The 16,911-nt window shown below is 38.6% G+C and overlaps 1 long non-coding RNA gene across 4 annotated transcripts in view; it reads right to left on the bottom strand.

The window, feature by feature from the left end:
- LOC143679336 (uncharacterized) overlaps nt 1–15,863 on the bottom strand; it is a 364,318-nt gene extending 348,455 nt beyond the window's left edge. For all 4 annotated transcript variants that reach the window (XR_013173665.1, XR_013173664.1, XR_013173663.1 and 1 more), the window contains exon 1: nt 15,597–15,863. This is a non-coding gene — a long non-coding RNA (uncharacterized LOC143679336). The remainder of the gene's footprint in view (nt 1–15,596) is intronic.
- Between the last annotated feature and the right edge of the window lie 1,048 nt (nt 15,864–16,911).

Here is a 16,911-nt window from a genome sequence, read left to right on the forward strand (position 1 = left end):
ATAGAGAAGGAAATCCACGGGCTCTATCACAGATCTAGGAGAAGACATTTGCAATCCATCTTAGAAGTCAGATTGTTGCCCTGAGTTTATGAAAGCAGGGCCATCCCAGGCTGTCCCCAACCTGCTATAAGAATTGATTTGACAAAATCGACGGTGCTGATGGCAGCACAGCATTGTGAACACAATTAACAGCACTGAAATATTACTTTAAATCTGGTTAAAAGGGGAAATATTAGATTGTATATATAGTAATAGAATAAGTTTTTGTAAAAAAAAAATCTATGAAACTACACTTCACAGAGAACCCTAAGCCAAACCATGGACTATAATTAATTGCACGATTATAAAAATGTGCTATCATCAATTGGAACAAATGTTCCACACCAATGCAAGGAGTTAGTGGGGGGATATGGGAATCCTGTGTTTGATGCATGCCTGTCCCGTAAACCCACAACTTCTGTAATAAAAAAAATAATAATTAAAACAACTAAAGGTAAGTTGTGGCCTCTTTGCATAAGGCAAAAAGAAAATCTGAATTCACATAAAATATTTCTATCATAAAGCACACTGATCCCCAAAGCTGTATTTGCATACAAAAAAGAAAATTTGGCAGAATTTAGTCAAAAATTTGAACACAATTAAATTGGTCCTCAGGCTCCTATAATTAAGCAAATGGTTAGTGTTTTGTTTGACTATGTGTTTGGTTGTTTTGTTTCATTTTGTTTTAAATTGATGTTGCCTAAGCTTTCCACAGATGTAGCTGACAAAAGGGCCTACAAAAGACAAACCTTTAAAATTTACCTAAATTGTTGCAGGCAAAGGAATTATACCTCATTTTGTTTTTGTGTATAGACAATTCAAAATCTATCTTGATGTCTCCTTTAAAGCTTGGCCAAAATCCCCCAAATAACACATCTCCCTCTTTATGATATAAGGTGCACCAGGGAGTAGAAAGGAAAGATGACAAAATTACAATCTGCTCCACAATCCAAAGGGAAGACTAGAATTCCCGGCTCAGGTGTGAACAGATCTCAGATTAAGTATCCCGTCTGCTGTGTTCTGTTCCTTCAGGTGTACTCGGTTCTTTTACCCTGTTCCAAATATATAATTAAACTCTATCACCTGTGTGGTATTTTAAGCTATAAACATCCTATTTTTCCAGCAGCATCATTCATTTATTTAACAAAAATATCAGATAGGATCCAGGTAAGGAACAGACACCCCCTCAGTTATCTTAACAAAGAGGGTCTGATACGAAGAATTGTTAATCAGGTATTAGAAAACTGGAAAAGTCAGGGAAGACAGATGGAGATATCACAGAGGAAGTAGCAGCAGAAAGCAGCTCCCTCCTCTGGGACTGGAAAACAAGAGGAAGATGCTGGGAATATTAACATATAAGCTAGGCGAGTTAGCACTTGAAATGTGGCTACTCCAAACTGAGATATGCTGAAATGCTAAGATGCATGACAGGTTTCAAAGATTTAGTACAAGAAGAAGGTAAAATATCTCAATAATGTTTTTAATTGATTGCATGCTGAAATATCATTTTGAATATATTGGGGTATGTAATATATATTTATTACATCTCTTTATTTCACTTTATAAATGGGGCTGCTAGAAAATGTGAAGGTTGACATGTGCCTCACATTAAATTTCCTTGGACAGTGCTGTTTTAGAGACTTAGAAAAGAGCTGAGATACAGTCTTCTGAGATGGGGTGCTGCTGGCTGGTGTTTCTGAGAGGTTACGATGAGGCTGGTTCGGAGGTGGTGTGAAAATCTGCAAATTGGAACCAACTGCTGCTACAGGAATCCACTGTTCCTGTCAGGATAGAGGAATGTGGCTGCAGTGATGCTGACAAGAACTGCAGAAAAACAAGGAGGAGGAAGCATTTTCCTTCTCCAGCCTTGCAGTTCCCTTTATCGCCCCAGTTGGCATAGCCTAGCAGAGAGTTAAAAACTCTAAAAGAGAAAGGTGGTTGGCAGGGTCCCAGGCCCAGCCACACAAAGCAAACTGTAAAAAGGCAAGTTTGATACTGAGATGCAACAGCTTAATAAGTGGCACAATAAATTTTCATTGAATGTCAGGCACGGTTTTAGATACTAGAGGTGCAACCATTAGTAGGACAAATTTCCTGTCCACATACAGCCTCTATTCTAGTGAGACAAGACAGATGAGAAACAAATACATAAATAAAAAAAGATAATTTCTGAGACAGAAAAGTATTTTGGAAAGATGATGACAAGTGGGTTATGAATCCAGAAGGTAACAAAATGAGAGTGTGAGATGAAGCTCTACATTAGATAATGAGGTCAGGAAGCATCTGTCTCAGAATGGATGCATTTGAACTAAAGCCTGAGTGATGAGATGGAGAGGGGAGGGGAAGAAGGAAGCAGAAGTGTTCCAGGAAAGAAAGAATAAAACTTGTAAAGTCTCTAACAACAGAATGATCTGGGATTGTAGCTGGAGCAAAATTGTCAGGAGGAAAGATTATAAGGGATTGATGGGACCAGATTATGTAGGTTCCCTGTAAATCATAGAAAGTAATATGGATTTTAACTTAATTGCTATGGGAACCACTGTAGGATTTTCAGCAGGAGAGTGGTATGATCTGATTTACATCTGTTAAAGGTCATTCTGGCTGCTGTGCAGCAGAATGGACTCTAGAGGGGAAAGTATATGAGGGAGACCAGAAAGCTATTGCTATAGCCCAGGTAAAACTTGATGATTGGAGCTGTGGTTGAAGCAATGGAGAGGGTAAGAAATGGTTGCATTCAAGATAGGGATTGAAGGCTGACCCAACAGTACTCATTAGCAAATGGGGTGTTTTATATAATTCATCTGAGTAAATTTGCAAATAGCAACACTCTACAATTTAAATACCAAAATTCTTAAAAATTATTTTTCACAAAATTTGTGCAAAATTATACAAAGCAGTCCTTGATCTTCTTCTACATAAAATTCAAACTAAATTTGCAAACTGTGATTTTGATTAGGGATCCTGTTGTCCATTTTTGTCTGCCATCTGACACATTCTCTGTCAATTCTTTGAGTTCCTTAACTTCAATTATTTTCACTCCATATGTTAAAAGTTTTGCTTGTTTTGAAAAAATGCTTAATTAGGATGAAAAGATTATTTTCCCTATAATCAAATTCACATCTTTTCAATGATCTTTAGGTGGAAGCTGCACCTGCCTGTCTATGAAGCTAATATTTGGGGACTTAGCAAGGCCCTCACCTAGCCAAAATTATCTTTGCTCCTGAAATATTGGCATTTAGCTGTTGTGACCTACTACGCTACTTTGCTAGCTGCTGGAATGTGATATACCAGAACTGGAATAGCTTTTACAAAAGGGGGATTTAATAAGTTAGAAGTTGACAGTTCTAAGGAAGTGAAAGCATCCAAATTAAGGCACCAATAAGAGGTTACCTTCACTTAAGAAAGACCGATGGGTCAGAATCACCTCCGTCAGCTGGGTAGTCATGTGGCTGGTATCTGCTGGTCCCTTGCTCCCGAGCTCTGTTGTTTTCAGCCTCTAATCCTGTGGGGGTTCCTCACTTTACTTCTCCAGGGCTGGCTTTCATCTCTTGGCTTCCCTTGGCTCTCTCCAGGTTCTGGCTTGCTTAACATCTCATGGTGACATCTGCTAGTCTCCAAGCATTTCCAAACATCTGTGTCTCTGTTCTCTGCCTGTCAGCTCCACTCTGAAGTTTTTGTCTGCTGTCATTTCTGAGGTTTCTCCAAAATGTTTCCTCCCTTAAAGGATTCCAGTAAACTAATCAAGACCCATCCTGAATGGACAAGTCACATTTCTATCAAATCAAAAGTCCATACCCACAACTGGGCGTGCAACATCTCCATGGAGATAATCTAATCAAAAGTTTCCAATATTGAATCAGATTTAAAAGAAATGGCTGCTCCCACAAGATTGGATCAGGATTAAAACACAGGCTTTTCTAGAGTATATAATACTTTCAAATCAGCCCATTCTACCCTCTGGACCCTAAAAAAGACATGTTTTTTCATATACAAAATACATTTGCTTCATCACAATATCAGGAAAGCCTTAAACCATTTCAGTAGCAATGCAAATACAATGCAAAGTTAAAACCAGTACAAAATCTCATCAAAGTCTGTTACAGGCATGATCTGTTTTAAGGCAAAAAATTCTTCTCTGGCTCTGGACCTATAAAACTCTAAACAAGCTATCTGCTGCAAATATACAAAGGAAAGACATTTATAGGATACATGCTGTCATTACCATAGGGAGAAATGGGAAGGAACACAAGGGTACTGGACCTAAACAGTTCTGGAAACCTGCAGGGAAAATACCATTAGATTTCGAAATCTGAAAGTCATTTATTTATCCTCAGGGCTTTAGAAAGTGGCAGTTGCACCCTTTCCAAGAGCCTACACAGCAGCCAGGCTCTCTCCAAATGCAACATTTGGGGACACTGGGGAGACCACCTTTTTCTTGGCTCCACCCTCTCCAAGCATCAGAGCTGCACCTGGGGTCTCTGCCATCTCTGGGGTGCTCACTCAGTCCCTCCAGAACAATGTGGTGACAGCCAGGCTCTTCCCAATCCCCAAGGAATATGCTCCATCCTCTCCAAGGCTGGGGGCATCACTGTTCCTGAATGAGATGGGAGGTCCACCCTCTACCTTCCCGGCAAGTGCTTGGGTGGGTCTTCTCTCCTGGCAATGGTTTCTTGACTTCAGACTTTAGCTTCCAGGATTCTGACTCTGAAATTATTTTTTCTTCTATTTGTCCCTTTTCTTTCCCATTTAGTCCAGATTGGCAGTGGTTCTGTTTATACAGATCCCACAATGTCCTTGTTCATTTTCTATGCAGTACACTGGGACCATGCCCATCAGACAAAAGGACTTTCCACAAATCCTTCCTGGATAACTCCATCTCAAATCCTTGCTTGTCCCGTAATGGTTGATTGCTTCCAGGTCTGGCTAAATTCTCATGTGGGGCAGTATTCTCTGGAGTTTCCCTTTCTGGAAGTCTAGAGTTTTTCAGACCATCAATTTCTGGTTTCTTTATATCCAAGAGTTCAGTTCTTAGCTTTTCTCTTTCCTGTTGTATTTTACTATAAGCTGCTAGAAGAAGCTAAGCTGCCTTTTCTACATTCATTTCCTCAGCTAACTATCCTCAGTTGTCACCTTTAAATTCTTCCATCCAACAGCAGTACTTAATTTGGCTAAATTATGTGCCATTTTAAAACAAAGGTCACCTTTCTCCAGTTTGCAATGACACATTCCTCATTTCTGTCTAAAGCCTCATCAGAGGTATCTTTAGAGTCCACATTTCTACCAACAGTCTCTTCAAAGCATTGTAGGCCTTCTTTATCAAGCCCCTCACAACTCCACCAGAATCTTCCCCTTAACCATTTAAAAAGCTGCTCTAATATGTTTGGTAATTACAAACCTCAGCAGCACCCCACTTCTCTGGTACCAAAATCTGTGTTAATTTGCTAGCTGCCAGAATGTGATATACCATAACTGGAATGGACTTTTCAAAAGGAGAATTTAATAAGTTACAAGTTTATAGTTTAAGGAAGTGAAAGTGCTCAAACTAAGGCACAAGAGGTTACCTTCATTTAAGAAAGACCAATGGGTCAGGAACACCTCTGGCAGCTGGATAGTCATGTGGCTGGCATCTGCTGACCCCTTGCTCCTTGGCTCCATTGCTTCCAGCCTCTGTTCCTGTAGGGGTTCCTCACTTTGCTTCTCTGGGTCCGGACCTCCTATCTCTTGACTTCCCTTGGCTCTCTACAGGTTCTGGCTTGCTTAACATCTCAGGGAGATGTTTGCTGGGCTCCAAGCGTTTCTAAACATCTGTGTCTCTGTTTTCTGCCTGTCAGCTCTGCTCTGAAGTTTCTGTCTGCTCTGCCATCTCTGAGATTTCTCCAAAATGTTTCCTCTTTTAAAGGACTCCACTAAACTAATTGAGACCCATCCTGAATGGACTGAATCACATCTCTATCTAATCAAAACTCCACATTCATAATGGGGTACGTCACATCTCCATGGAGATAATCTAATCAAAAGTTTCCAGCCTACAGTGTTGAATCAAGATTAAAGAAATGGCTGCTCCCACAAGATTGGATCAGTATTAAAACATGGCTTTTTGGGTGGTGCGATGTTGGCACAGTGGCAGAATTCTCGCCTGCCATGCCAGAGACCCAGGTTCGATTCCTGGTACCTGCCCATATTAAAACAAACAAACAAACAAACAAAAAAACCCAGGCTTTTCTAGGGTACATAACGCTTTCAAACTAGTATACCTGGCAAGGCCAAAATCAACATGACTCACAGTTACTAAAGCAAAAAACAGTCTCTCCACCTAATTCCCAATGTAGGATGGTAAAACTCTGGAAAATCCTTGCTAACATTCAATTTTCCAGTCACTGCATCCAATTTGTTGGAATTTAATGAGACAATAAATGATATTCCTTCCTCCCTTTCCCAAGTTCTGTATGGAAGTCAGAATTAGAAATTAAAATCTGAGTTTTTTTTATGTATAAACAGCTCTAAACTATAGACTGTGGCTTAGATTGAAGACCAACTTGCTTTCCTTATACATTCCCCTGAATGGCACTTCACCCACTAACCTACAGGCTTCCCACTTACAATGGAATGGTAAAGACAAAATCAGACTAGAGTGGGATGGTAAGCAATTAGAAGGTGAGGAAGTAGAGATACAGAATGAGACCTGTTCATTCGCAAAGTTTGGCTCTGAAGAAGAATGGAAAAATGAAGCAGTAGCTGAAGTGGATGTCAGATCAATGGAAGATGATATTTTAAGAAGGAAAATTGGGGGGCATGTTTACATGTACTTGGAAATAATCTAGGGGAAAGGAGAGTGAGGATGTAGGAAAGTGGACGTATGTGAGAAGGGGTGGCATCTCCAAGAATCAGGGGTGGGATTCAGAGTAACAGTAGAGACACAGGCCTCCAGAGTAACAGGTGGGAATAAAACAAAGGTGGGGGCAAGTGAATCTAGGTTTCTATATTTAGTTGTAGGCAGATGGAGTTTTCATTCTGGTGTTTTCTATTTTCTGAATGAAAAATGATATGAGGTGCTCAGCTAAGAATGAGAGGGTGGGAGGTGTTAGAAGAGAAAAAGACTGAAATTAATATCCTGCTGTGTAGGGAAGCAAAGTTACTGGGGAAACAATTTCTGAGGAGTGCCAATGGCCCATTTGAGGTATGTGATCATTTAAAGTGAAACAGTCAGCTCAGCTATACCACTTAATCCAGCAATGTTCCTAATGCTTGGAGAAGCCAAAGAAAAGCTGAGTGTCCAGATTCACCTAAATATGGATGATTGTAGTTCAAGAGGGTGGGGGGATGAAGGGCCGAGGAGTTGAGATCATCGGCAAGGGTGTGATTATATTAACGTAATCAACAATAATTATCAAAAAGTTAATACTATTAAGTACTTTTCATGTGCCATGTACTATAGCAAGCCCTTTTTAGGAACTTTATCCTATAGCTTCTCACATCAAGGCTATGAGGAAATAGCTATTATTAGCTCTATTTTCATGCGAGGAAAAAGAATCTGAAGATGTTAAGCAACCTATGCAGGTAATTAGATCCATTTTGCAACTCCTGGCTTTAGTGTCCCTTGTTTCTGCAGGTTAAAAGTTACATCAATTGGCCTGGAATAATTTTGAATATTTTCCATTAAGTTACTTAAAATTTCCCATTTTCATGCTAACACATAATGACCAGCACATTATTTGGAGATCCTTTCGGAAGAAGAACTTAAACTCTATCATAAAATTGAGTGAAATTATTCTTCCAAATTATCCATTTATAAATTGCAGTCTTGTCTATATAAGTAGTTATTAAAACTCTACAAGCAGGTAAATAGCTAATCTTGTCTCTTCCTTCCCAAACTCTCTAATGGGTTATACATGCTAAAGAAGAAAATATGCTTTATCTAACATTTTCCCACTTAAGAGAAACAATCTGAATTTCTAAACTTGGGTCTGGAAAATAAATAAAAGTTTCCTCTTCTCAACTTCACTTCCTTTCTTCAAGCCAAGATAATTGTTTTCTTGAAAAAGAAAATGTTCACTGACAACCAGATGTTTTTTTTTTTTTTTCCTTTAAGAAACCGGACTTAGGGAGGCATTCTGTCCTACTCATGAAAAAGCACAAAAATTAGTCAAGACTGGGACAACAAGGGCTTTAAAAGCAAGGGTTGAGTAGGGGTGAAGTTCACTTAGATTTTTGATTCAGGGAAGTGGGAAATGACCCCTTTGCCTTCCAAAAAAACACAGAATTCCTGAAGTTGAATTATGCAAAACTCCCTTTCACTACGTATATGTTTCAGGACGATGTTATTTTTTATTATGTTCAATTATCTGTATCTAGAAAGACACATGAAGATCAGACACACAAAGCAATGAACATGCTTTCCCAACAGCAAAACTGTTTGGTCTATGAGAGAACAGCATGGTAGACTGTTTTGTAACAGCTGTCATTTGTTGCAGCTTGCCTACTTTCTAAGCCAAAGGTTCTCAATCTTGATTACACACTGGAATCAATGGAGACTTTTTTTAAGCTTGATTTTTTTAAAAACACGATTAAAATTACAGGAAAGTTGCAAATATAGTAGTGAGAGTTCCCTTACATCCTTCACCTACTTCTCATTCATACATAACTCACATTTCTTACACCAGGCCACATGACATTTAATGTATCTTCACAGTAATTTCACATCTGTTCTTTCACCTCCAATTCACATTTTAATGAGCTCCAGTAAATTTCTACTCTTAGGGTTTTGGATTTCTGAGCCGGCATAAGTGATATTGACATGGAATACTATTGTGGCTTTCTCCACTAACAAAGTGTGTTTCCACTGAATTGGATCTATTTTCCCATTACCATATTTCAAATATATCCTACTCTCCAAGCTTTGGTGACACCAATGAGATATTTACCATCTGTGTTATGATATCTAATTCACTTGACTACACACTAAAATCAAATACATTGAACCCACAAGATTCAATAAAAACCAAAATAAATGTAACCTAGAATAGTTCTTTTTAAAACGAAAAAAAAAAAATGAACTCAAAATTTAGCCAATGAGCAAAGGGCATTATAAATTTAATCTGGCACTAATCTCTGGGTTTGATACCTATGGGCAGACATCCTTTAGGGAACTTTTGCCACTTTTCTCTGCTTCCACAACCGGTGTTATGTCAAAGAAGCAAAATGAAAATGGTCAGGGACTGCAGTTACTCCATAAGAGCAGAGCAGAAGTCATTTTTCAGGCTAGTTTTTCAGGAGTATAAAGCCAGATTCATAGTGAAGGAGAGATAGAGTTTTTCATTCACAATCTGTCTTCCAACCACCCTATTCTATTATCAATATCAGGAAAGGATAGCGATAAAATACAGTTTAAACTTCAAATTCCTCAAACCAGGCTGTCAGGGAGGGGAGAGGTCAGATGCTGACATGCTGGGGGGAAAAAAAGGAAAGCTGATGATGACTGGAGTGGTGACATCATATTTTTCACCTGAGAAGGGTGAGTTGGGATGGGACCAGCAAAAGATGAGTGTTGGATTATCTGAGGTTTGTGTTGTTGAAGCTAGAGACAGATGTGCCCGGGGCGGGTTGGGGGGGGCGGTAATCTAAATGGCAGGCTAGGCAATGCATGCTTGAAATTGAGATAAAGTCTGCAAATTCTGGACTCACATTCTCCTCTGCTCAATGCTATGAGAAATTGTTTTGAATTGTATGTATCCTAAAAATGTCTTTCTTTCTGATCCCTGAAACTTCCTACTCAAGGCATAAGAGGGAAAGTTGAGTCTGGTCTGTAAGTTTACTCCCTTCTTTCATTGGCTTTCACTTCAACATGGATTTACTTTCCCTTCTACGTAAAAAAAAAAAGAAAGAAAGATGTTAGATTATGTAAGATGGATACCATCAGGACCTCTCCATTCATATGGCATACAATAAGTAATTGCTGAAATTATATCATTGATGTGTAGAAGAAAGTTTATTTTTATTATTAGCTTTATGGTCTGACGTTGGCATTTTACACACAAGAATAAGGATAGATTTTTTTTTTCTGTCTTCCAGGAATCCCCAGACTAGAAAAGAAGATAAAACATGCATAACTACATAATACTGAATCAGTACAGTGGTGTGTGCCTTCAGAGATAGATAGATAGAGAGCCCCAGAGGTTCAGAGAAAGAAGAGATTAATTCTGAACTCAAAAACACGACAAGCAAGATGGCTAATGGCGAAACAATCGGATTCGAACATGAGCACATTGAATGCTAATCTCAATTTTACTGCCCTGCTTTAACCACATCATTTCACTGTGCATTAGTTTCTTCAACCATTAAATGAGAAGGGTGAAACGGCGTGCTTGCCCGAAGTACTCATATCCTCTGGAGATAGCTCTGAGATGAACATGTCAATAGAAGATTCCAAACCTAGCAACAATTTCGTATTGTCCATGGGGAGTTTCACAAAGCTCTGAGCAGAGCAGAAGGGGCATTGCCTCCACCACAGACAACCTTCAAACTTTGTATTCTTTAGGACAGTCCCACAAACTGGGACTGTATTGTCACCCCAGAATGAAAGTGGATGTTCACATGCAGGCATGTCTTAAAAGAAGGTTAATTTGTGTTAGCAAGCTGTCAAATAACCTGTCACACCTAATTATTTTTATTCACACACATCCTTTTATTTTTCCCCCCACAGTACAAAATAAAAAACAGAACAAAATATCTCTAGGATTCTGTGATAGCTCATCTTTCAAGGCAACTTTGTGACTAAATAAACAAAAACAAAAATATTGCTATCTGAAGGGCTTTTTCTTTTTCTCTTTGAAAACACTGCAAAGCAATAATGATGATATAAATTCAAGGGCAAGTACTTCTTCCTATATAAGCTTGAATTAGTAAAACTTATCCTCTTTATCCAGCATATTTTTTTTCACCCAGCATATTTTCAATGCATGGAGAGATAAAATTTGATGTTTATGAAAACAATTAAATTAGTACAAGTAGCAGGTATCAATAGAGTATAGACACCAAAAATGTAAGCAACAAAACAAAATGCAGAAAAGTGAGTCTCTACTGCAGTATGTAAGTTATATTGTTAAAATAATGATTGATCTGATAGCTTCTATTTCAAAGACTCCCTTTATCTAACAGTTCTATTGTCAAAACTAATAATAAGAAAACACTTTCTCAGGGGTACCTGTCCATATATTATTCATATAAAATTGTGCACAGGGAAGAGTTACCCGAAAAAAAAAAAAAGGCACACCTTAAAGTGAGAAGTGGGAAGAGAGGCTTAAAGGGAGAAAATTATATTAAAATGCCACTAAAATACATCACCTTATAATGTTACTTAAAACTACTTTGCATAAAGTGTTCAAAATGGAGTAAAAAGGGGCATGCAAAATTACATTATTTAGATTTCTATAGCATTCCAAATTCTTGAATTGTCACATATCAAGTCTTAGCAGTATTCTTCTGTGATTACCCAATTGTAAGTAGATATATCTTTTTTTCTGATGAAGCCATTGAGGAGGAAATGAGTTAAGTAACTTAACACATGCTGAAACAAGTTTTGGGAAACTTAATAAGAGGACTTTCAAATATGATAGGAGAAGTCATGTTTTGCCAACTTAAAAAAAATAAATAAATAAAATAAGAGCACACATAAGCCAGGACTTAAACAGTATTTGTTCTTCTGTGCAAAGGTTACAAAGGACAGGGAAGAATTTAGGATGAAGATTTGTGGTAAGGATACAAGGGAAAGCAGCAAGGGTAAGAAGCTCTCTCAGCCATCAAGGGTCACACTCCATGGAGATTTGGAATGCCCTCTGCCCCATCACAGCAACCCCACCAGTCACACAGCATTTTCTGGCAACAGCTATTTGCATTGATCAGCTTCAGTTTTGTACTGAGTGGTTCTGTCTGTTTTCTACCTCCTTTGCCATCTCATGTCCTTTGTTCATACGGCTTCTACTACCTCGTACCCACTATCTTTCCTCTGAGGGTCTCCCAGCCTTCTGATCAATTTTTGTTTTTGTCCTGTGTCTACACAATAAGAGAGAATCTGACTGAGGTAGTCACTCTTTGACATAGAGCATCCCTACTGGATAGAATCCTTTCATCAATCCACCTAACAGCCTTCTGACCAACCCACAGACGACTGGATTTAGCTCAGGTTCCCATTCCTGGTCCAGTCACCTCTGATTCCAGCAGACAGATCACAGAGAACCAGAGAATTAACGAGCAGGAAGTTGCTCCCTAGTTCATGGTTGGCAAAGTTGTCTCTTGGCATGTGATTAATTCATCTGAATTCCCAGGCATCTGGAAGCAGATTGTAAAAGCCTGAACTTAAGTTCCCAAGGAAAATGATAACTTTGATTCAGTAGAGCCAGTTCTTCCTGAGTTCTATTTCTGATTTATAGACACACTCTAGATGGAACTATCATCTCACACACAATGCCACTCACCACCACCATTAATGACAAGGTAGAGCAGACAGGGAGCATGGAATGAAACACTGCCGATGTCAGCAAAAGGTAAAGATGCTTACTTTCTGCAGACTTTCCAGATCTCACACAGATCTGCAGACTTTCCAGATCTGCAGACTTTCCAGATCTCACACAGCATCCTCCTGCAGGTCAGGACGGTCAGCGAGAGGGCACAAAGACAGGTCTGACCTCCGGGGGCAGCTTGCACACCCCTGATGGCCCCATTCCATGAGTTATTCCACTGCTCTCCGTCCCAAGATATTTTCAACTACATCTCTAGTAGGTATTTGACTGGAAGAAGCTGAGAGGAAAAGGTAGTCTAGAATGCAGCGCAGCATATGTGTGTGTGTTTGTGTAGATTCCCCTCAAGAACACAGCATGTTTTTCATCTACCTGATTTCAATTGAGGCTGTTAATTTTCTGAAGCAGATAAAATCAAAGCACAAAATTCTCTTAGTGCTTCCCTTTCACTTGAATTCAAGTTAAATTGGAGTATACTTCCTCTTCATGGTTTTCAAGGGATCATATTAAACTAATTTCTCCTCTATACACATAAGATACACGCTATAAGGAAGAGGTCCCAGGACACTGGCCTCATTCTTTTTAGTTCTCACCTATCTGAGCTTTGTGGGCACCTTTCTTAGGTAGGAACAGAGCACATGGCTCTCCTTCCATGCAGAGGGCTGGGTATGAGTAAAGGCTACAAGATATAAGAACCTTTTCTCATTTAACACTCTATGGCCTCAGAAGCAAAAGAGGTGCCCTTATGCATCACATCTTTTCTATTATCTTTGTGCCCTACACATACTATTTATGGCAAGAAATAGTTATATCTTCCACTTCCTAGTAGAAATCTGTATTTAAGAAAGAGACGCAAAGTATGCAGCAGTATAATGTTCCCATTTTAGCAGCTCTCTGATCCCACATACCTCATAACTCAACTGTTACCAGGATGAAAACAATCCACTTCATCCTAATCATCCTAGTCTTTTTTGTAGATTCCCGTTACAAAAAAACACCCAAAACGAAACAGAAAATGATTACTTTTCCCATGTTAAAGATGAAGAAACTAAGTCACAGAGAGACTCAGTGGCTTATCTAAAATAACAATGGAATGTGGTTGCAAACACAATGTCATTTTTTAAAAAGTCTGGCTTGGTGACTGTCCAGGCAATCATTCCGCTTTCATTTCCACACGACAGCTACATGTGAGGCCATGCTTCGGGACAAGTGGAAATATAGAGAGAGACACACTCATAATAAGAAAACATTTTCTCCAATGAATTTCTGATCCAAGTGTCCAGATATGCCAGGTGTTTCTTGAGATGTTTTTCATAATGTTCATTTATGACTTTCACGTAACACAATGCCACTATTTGCTTTAACCTCAGTTACATAAAATTAGTATGTAATTTATACTGTTTTCCTTGAAAAGATGATCAAAGTCAACTTATTTTACACTAGCAAATAATATGCTAGAATTTCCCCTAGATTAAAAAAGGCAATTTTACCACGCTTACTTTGTTCCCTGTCCTGACCGTCTCTTGCCCATGAATTAGCATTAACAAAGACAGTGAGATGAGTGAACTCCCATACCTGGGGGGTAAAAAAATCTTAAAAGCCCGACACGTATAGCTTAGTGTACATGCTGTATGATGGTATTTCTGAAGAGTGGTGAATTTTGCATTCAGAGGTCAGCAAATAAATCCAGAGTGCGTGAGGGTTAGAGTTTTCCTTTTTAAAGAAGAGCTGCCCTGATGGATGGAGATTGGCACAGTCCAGCTCTAACACGGAGTACTCACATATGCAAACACAGGCACGCTCTCTGCAGTCTCCATACAGATTAATTATTTCTGGCTGCCAGGAGCCACAAGTGGGCTATGCCACTTCTGGGATAAACCCCAACCCCTACTCACTCAAAGACAAAAGAAGCTCACACACAAAAAGGTTACAGCCTCAAACCATAGTTATTTCACCTTGAATACACTTTCTGAAGGAAGCCCTTTCATTTTGCTTTCCATTAAACATTAAAAAACAGAAAGGAATTTCAAATCTTAGTTTTCTTCATTAGTGTATCACAAACTGCCAATTAGGAGAGATTTCTTTTACTAAATGACTTAGTGCTTATGTCTGTTTTAACACTTGAAAGGTTACAGCTTCAGGAAAAGAGGAAAAAAGACTTAATTAAAGAATGAATTATTCAATATTCAGTTTTAATTGATATCGCCCCATGCTATTATTTTGCATGTTTATACATGTTTTATGTGATTCTGTTATCAGGATAACCAAAGAGATAAAGATTGGCTACTGGGGCTAAAAAAAAAAAAAAAAAGGAGGGCTTCTGCCTGATCACATTCAGCCATTTAAGTTCAAGAATCATCTGAAGTGTGGTTTCCATGACAACGAGTCACTAATTGCGAACATAAAATAAAGTTTAAAAAAAAAATCACCTTCCCTGAATTTGGCAGCTACATAGATGATGCATAACTTTTATTTTCATAGTGAAATGGCACTCTTCTTGAGGGAATCCCTCAAGTCACTTTCTCAGAGCTAGGAAACCACTCCCTTGTAGGGTTAATTCTGCTCTGGCAAAGGGGTCAGTTTAAAGCTGTCCACATCTGTCCTGTCAGGGCTTGATGCCCAGCACCCCACTTCTGCTAGAGATAAGGGGGGAAGGGTTGTGATGAGGAGGAAGGAGTATTGCATCTTTGAGCTACCAAATAGCAACGGGAGCTTCTGGGGCAGGTGAACCCAGGAGATCTGGCCAAATACTGGATTTGAACATCATTAGACAAGGGGATAAAAACAAATTGAGGGGTAAAGGTGAGTTAAAACCTAAGATCAGCCACTTTTCGTGGGGTTACTCATCCTTGATCTCCTACTAGCAAAGGTTTCTGGTTTCTCTGCCTGGCCAATATCAAAAACAAACAAATAAGAAAAAAAACTGTGAACCTTTCGAGACTTGGAAACCAGTTCAACCAACACAATGGCACCACTGAAAATCCACCAATTTATGAACTGCAGCATATCATTTGTAAAAAAAAAAAATGCTTCAGCCTGGGTTACCTGCACCAGCTCTTGAAGTCTGCCCGCTGGGTCGCGAGGAGTGAGCAAGAACATTTTGATAAATTCTGTTTCCATGACGATGAATAACCAGTGAAAAAGGGGAGGTGTTGAAAGATCTGCATTCTGCAGAATACTCTCAAATGTTTGCCTGTTTTCATTTTTAGCCATTTAGTTCTCATGGCTCTGTTCCAGGACTCTTTAATTTGCCAGTAGCTGTTTTTCCTACACAGATTATAGGAGTAATTCATCAGTGAATGTTTCACTCAGTGGTCCCATCTAAAGTAAGGAAACATAAAAATGAATTTTTCCAATTATGCCATTTTGTTTGTTTAGAAAGAATGTAGTAAGCTTTCTCCCCCCTTTCTCCTCACAATCTAGCTTTAGTGCTCTTTTTCTACCTTATTTATTGACCATTATCTTACACAGACTACAACTGCAATTTGTAAGATGCTGGGATCTGCTTTTAAATACTAATAAATCCCCAAAAGGCAATGATTTTTGAATTTAGCAGACTGAAACCCAAGAGGGCAAGGTAAAGAGAAAAAAGAACATTAAAACACACAGGCCCAGTACCACATTACAACAGAACAAAGCATTTAGGGAAAAAAAATTAAGAAAGAAACAGAGACTTTCCTTTACTAAATTACGTGAAATTGGCTTGCTTATATGCAATGGATATATGTTATTTTGGCATTTATTAACTTTCTGAATTTAACGATAAAACTACTATTTCCTGGGAGGCTACAAAAATGAAGTGAGTATGATGGGTTTCCACCCCCTCCTTCCCAAATGATGGAAATAGCAAGTTTAGCCAGTTAACAACAGGAAAAATTGGATATGCACGTTTTTTTCCTGAGGAACAAGTACCCTCAGGAAATGTCACTTCAAAATACGTATTACCAATCCAGCTTTAGTTAATATCTCAACAAGAATTAATTTAGTTAATTTTTAAAACTCAGTTCAAGTGATGAGATTTTTCCCTTTTCTCTCTTTTCACCTAAAACAAGGCAAATAAACTATTTTCAATTTCCAACTGCTTGTTATGTCACTGTGTAGCCACAAATTTAAAGGATGCTAACATTCTTTGGTATATTCATTCATTCATTCTTTGCTTCAAACTGGAAGAAATTCTAATGGGAGATGTTCTGGACCACCCACAAATGGCAAATTGATCAGATATTATCCTAATCTAAGATGGAAAGTGCAAAGAACTGTGCGATTCACAAGAAATAAAAAAGAAAACAATTTAATATTCATTATGCAATGCCCTGCCAATCAGAACTAACTTTCAAATTTTCAATAAATAATAATACAA

This window comes from Tamandua tetradactyla, chromosome 4 (genome assembly GCF_023851605.1).
Source record: "Tamandua tetradactyla isolate mTamTet1 chromosome 4, mTamTet1.pri, whole genome shotgun sequence".
Classification (NCBI taxonomy): Eukaryota; Metazoa; Chordata; class Mammalia; order Pilosa; family Myrmecophagidae; genus Tamandua; species Tamandua tetradactyla.